The 5,578-nt window shown below is 40.2% G+C and overlaps 1 pseudogene; it reads right to left on the bottom strand.

Annotated features, from left to right (window-relative positions):
- Positions 1 to 2,358: 2,358 nt before the first annotated feature.
- LOC135876180 (uncharacterized) lies at positions 2,359 to 4,261 on the bottom strand (annotated as a pseudogene).
- Positions 4,262 to 5,578: the final 1,317 nt, after the last annotated feature.

Below are 5,578 nucleotides of genomic sequence, written 5' to 3'. Positions count from 1 at the left end.
GTCAGACCTTGCATCTTTGGCATGAAGTATAGGACAGTTCCCGTTCTAACTTGTGAAATTTGTATTTCTGTAGCTTTTACCAGGTTTAACCTTCATAAACTCAGATGGCTTAAGAAAATGGAATAGAGGGTAATATCTCATGGTCTAGATAAATTTCTTTAAATCACAAGATCACCTCGTGCCTCAGCAAATTAAAAAAACACAAATTGCAAGAACAAATTAACTTAGGAAAAAGAAAGGTACAAATGACATAACTACAGAGCACTGAACAGGAAAGCATTGTTGTGTAGCTTCTGGATGCCAAGTATATGTTTAACACAAGCTCTTGCATGGAAAAGCTGAACCTGCAGTTTTTTGGTAAGGATCTGTTTATCGGGAGGGAGAGAGAAACTGGGTACGCTATTGACATATTGACTGAAGTAATGTAAACAATGAGATGTTGGTCTTAATGCTATCAAAGATGAGAAGAGCTCTCAAGTTGCAGGTAACAGAGAGATGAACAAGATATTTACTAATTATGCAGAGTTTATTTGACCCAGATGTGAGATCTTTTTTTTTTTTAAAAGAGCAATCTCACTTGATACTGGTAGCTAGTGTTTGATATGGTTGAATAAGGCCAAGATACCAGCATGGAGGATATTATATTTTGGGTATGTTTAATGTGATTTAAACATTTTACACATGTACCCCAGCCACGTTAGAAACAGAACACATTAGCTATAAATAAAAACCTCATGAAAACCAGATTTACTTAACATTTAAAATGAGTGTAAAAAGATACGATTAGGGCTAGCACAGTCACTTTCCCAGAGTTCATAAAGTGTCAAACATTCCTTGAAAAACAGGTTTAACCTTAGTGCCACTGCTGGCACTGCTAGATTTGTCAAGAGATGTTGGAGTGGGGTTCAGGATCCCCAAACTCTTCTGCAGAGGCCATTGTCAGAAGCTAGCATGGCAGAAAGGAAGGCAGTACATGCCATGCCTTGTTTCAGAGTACAGCAATGGCTGCATGGTCCTCTCCCTGACAATGCTACTGTGCATCTCTGTGAAACATCAAGGCAGTTGAATTCCTCTGGAATGATGTCAAGGAGAAAGTGCATGAGAGTTGGAGATAACTTGTTCTTAGCTGAAAGGAATCCAGCTGGGTCCAGCATTCCAACAGAAGCCTGAGAAAGACAACCCAATATCTATCTTAACACTGTTCATTTTTCAGATATTGGATGCTAATCCTAGATTCAGAGCCAAGGGTATGTCATTTGACAAAACATAAAAGACAGACTAGGACCAGTGGTGTGCAGAGTGAAGGGGTGAAGAGATAGAATTACTCCTTTTTGAGAAACGATGGGCCAGAGGCTCAGCTGGTGTAAATTGGTGCAGCACCAAATAAGTCAATGCAACTAGGCCAATTTACACCAGCTGAGGATCTGGCCCCATAACTCTGCATTTCCAATGTTCAGGCCTTTACTCGTTTTAGGGCGATCTTAACTTAGAGTGTTTTTGGATTTCAAATGTTTTATTTTTAAAGAAGTTATAACTCTAATTAGAGATAGGTCCAAGCCAGGCCATTTGATCTGAGCATCACTGAACTTTTGTAGGGGAGGGGTGCTAGATCACAGATTCAAACTATAATGGATGGTTCCATTCTCTACGACTGGCTAAACCAAAACTCTGGAACCAAACACTCCTGCCATTTGGGAGTTTTCAAACTCTGGATCTGAATTTCGCAGCTCTGGCTCATCTATTGATCTGAAAGGTTTGGATTATTTTTCTTATGTTATTGATACAAGTTTAGTGTTAATCCCAGTTTAGCAAAGTCTTTTGTCTAGGGCTGAGACCTTTGAGTCCTGATTCCCAGTCCTGTTAAATAATCAGTAGATCACAACAAAGATAGACTTTCTTTTCTTTCCTGATTCATATGAATTACTTCTGTTCCTTGCCATTATAGCCAGGGCCAGTGCAAGGATATTTTGCACCCTAGGCGAAACTTCCACCTTGCCCCCCCCCCCCCCCCAAAATAAATCACATACATTATACACAATACACTGTCACAGAGTAACATGTTATAATTTAGAATTTATGTTTCCGCACTTTAAGTTTAGCAAATTTAGAAACAAGTTCCTCCAAGTCAATGCTGTGAGCAATGTCATGTTCTATTGACAAGATAGATAGCCCAACAAGTCTTTATTGCAACATAGATGTTCGCATATATGTTTTTATCAACTTGAGTTTCGAGAAGCTTCGCTCACCACTGGCCACAGAAACTGGGAGAGTCAAGAGGATGTGAAGAGCAATAACTGTGTTAGGGACACTATCTGTCAGCTTATTTTTCCATATGAAGTTCAATACATCTTGCGGTGATCAACTCCTTTGGACTCGTCTTGCAATAGCGTGCAATTTGCTGCACAATTCAAAGGCATCAATATCTTTGGATTCACCATGTTGCAAAGCTTGCTCCAGATTCAAGCAATGTTCCATAATTTGCTTTGGTGTTTTATTTTGCAAACTGTGAACATCATATATGAAGCCAAATACTGAACTAATTTGCTGCATCAATGTGAATCTTTCTTCAAACGAATGTATTGCTGTGTCAATGACTGCAAAGTAAAAGTTCACTTTGAATTTTTCTTTCGGATTATAAATAGGTTCGTCATCTGCTTCATATGTGAACTGCTTCCTCTTCTTTCTAATATGGATTGGATCTGGTTCAAAAAGTGCTGGTACATCCAACTCCTCCGCAAGTTCACCTGCATCTACCAATGTTTTCTCAAAGGCTGTGTCACTTCTGCGGCCCACAAGAAACTTCTTGGTTTCTCCAAGTTGATTAATGGCATCACATATGTCGAATTCTTTTGCCTGAAGTTGTTTGCTAGTCATGTTGATCTCAAACAATATGTCATACCACAAAACAAGAGAAACAAGAAACTTGAAACTAGAAATGGCTTTTGTAAGAGCCTTTGCATCAACTCGTGACGTATTGCCAGATGATCCTGTTAGAGTAGTGTCTTCATAGATGTCTATCAGAGCATCATACATGTCACCAAGCTGATAGCGAAGAGGTTTCAAGGCATCGATTTGACTTTCCCATCTTGTTTCACTCAATGGTTTAACTGTGAGATTAAATATGTGGCGTGTTAGAACTTCCCAGCGATGTGTAGAAGCTGAGAAATACACACACACACATTGAACTAAATCAAAGAAGGCGGTTGCCTCCAAGCAACACTTTGCAGCATCATTAACAACCAAATTCAATGAACTTGCACTGCAAGGAATGAAAAAGGCTCCTGGATTAATATCCAAAATTCTTTGCTGGACACCATTTTCTTTCCCTTTCATATTGCTCCCATTGTCATAGCCTTGACCACACAAGTTTTCTATAGGCAGTGACATTAGTATAGAATAGTTTCTGTCATACCAGCTCCAGTTGTCTCCGTAAGCGACACAAATCCCAAGAAGTGTTCCTTTATGCACACTGATTCAGTCTCATTCTCGGTCTCTGAAGTAGGCCTATCCACAAACTCAATGATCATGGTCATTTGTTCAACGTGACCTGCATCTGGTGTACAATCTAGAATGATCGAAAAGTATTTTGCAGCACGAGCAGATGCTAGGATTTTTTGTTTGATGGCATTGGATAGAAGCTGAATAAGCTCATTCTGTATGTCTTTCCCTAAGTAATGTACATGCATCTCCTGGTCCTTAATCCTGCAAAGATGCTCATCCATAAGCGGGTCAAACAAAGCTAGATATTTGACAAATTTGAGGAAGTTCCCATTTTTTCATGTGTTCCCCGAAAGGCCAGGTTTTGCATACCAAGAATTCTGACCAAAGCAATCAGACGTTTTAGTATTTGCTGCCAATACTTTTCTTCTTGCTTAATCAAGCGCAAATGTTCTTCATCAATTGTTCTCTTGTATTTCAATCGCAGTTCAAGTTCCTTCCATGTTTGAACATTCGTCCAAATGTTCACTGCTTTTCTCGTGCCGTGAAATAATTGCAGACATGTTTTTCCAATCCCTTGAGCCTTTTTCAGAAAGAGATGATGTGCCAATAGTACTACTGCCAAACAACTTGTAGCAGAAGCAAAAGGCAGAATCACTTGTTGTGGAATACTGCAGCCACTGACGGTGCATTTCTTCTCCATTAACAAGTCTACGTTTGTAATGAATTGTCGAGAATTTTCTTTGCTTACTATCTTTGGGAAAATCGAACTGCTGAACTTGTTCCGGACTATGTTCCACCAGAATTTGTCGGACTTGATCATCGCATTTGGCCCAAGTAGCAGGATCACTAAAGCTCAAATTCAAACGAGTGACATTTTAGCTTTCACGGTCTTCCAAGTTTTGATCCTCGCGTGTCTCATTTGATTCGTCTTCAATATTCAGATTATGTTCTTCAAACTCTTCTTCAACTTGTGAAACTCTCATCCCCACCTCCATCTCTGCTTGATCCTTTGGCATTGAACTACCTTCATCTCTGGCCAGTGGATGGAGATATTTCAGAAATGAACCTTCTTTCTTTCTTTCTTCTTTTTGCTTATCAGCCTTCTGCTTACGAAATTGTGCCCCAGACAATTTTTTTTTATCTGCCATGAGGCTGCATCAACTGAAAACGAAAAAAAATGAAATTTTATTCCTATCAGTTCTTTTTCTTGTTCACTATTAAAAGTAAAGGATAGAGAATACATGTCACTTACTATAAGTCACTATTTGAATTTCATCAACTGTTTGACGTAAATATTAATTAAGAGATCAAGATGACTTTCCCTTAAAATTAAGCAATGTTGATTGTAATCAGAAATACACCCTTTTTAGTCACGTATACTTCCTTCCTTCATATCAAAATCTGACTGGGAGTGCTGCAGAATCCATTCTGTCCAACCAGCCATGCACCTCCAAATGATTAAAAACATCAAATGGTACAAACTCAATTTGAATGAAAAGTTCCATTTTCTAACTAAATAGGTCACACACTCTCAAATGGTTGCCAAGTGCTCTCTGTGGCGGTATGCACATCTGCTCTAAATGCCTACTAACTTCCCTGTGAGAATAATCTTTGACTTTGATCCAATGAAAACAGGATGGAAAAGCCCCCACGCCCCAGAAGACCTAAGACATGATGGCTGGATGACATAAACAGACACCTGTCCCTCACAGGCACTACCTCATAACATGCCAATTTTGTTCAGGACAGAACATCATAGAGGAATATTATGCATTCTGTGGTCTCTACACTGGCCAAGCAACAGCATGACAACTAACCTAACCTAACCTAACCAGTCCATCCAACTTTTTTGACTGCTTCTTGGGCACTGGTGAGGGGTAGCGGTGCCAGACTGAGCCTGGTGACAGGGGTGCACTACAAGTCTACAAACCGAGGCGAGGTGCTGGGCCTAGAGTCCTGCTGAGACTGCAGTCCTGCGCCAAGTGGAGCGCAGCCTCCATGAGGAGAGAACTCAAACAAATATCACGCTCCTTCTGCGTGATTCCCCCAAGCACTTCTTCGGGCAGCTGCTATGGGGGTCACTCACAGGCTTAGGCCTGCCTGTTGCAGGCATAACACAGCAGCAGGGCTTAAAACC

The sequence above is a fragment of the Emys orbicularis genome, chromosome 3, assembly GCF_028017835.1.
Source record: "Emys orbicularis isolate rEmyOrb1 chromosome 3, rEmyOrb1.hap1, whole genome shotgun sequence".
Classification (NCBI taxonomy): Eukaryota; Metazoa; Chordata; order Testudines; family Emydidae; genus Emys; species Emys orbicularis.
Note: the sequence above shows the minus strand (reverse complement) of the source record. Positions and strands in the feature narration are given on the sequence as shown.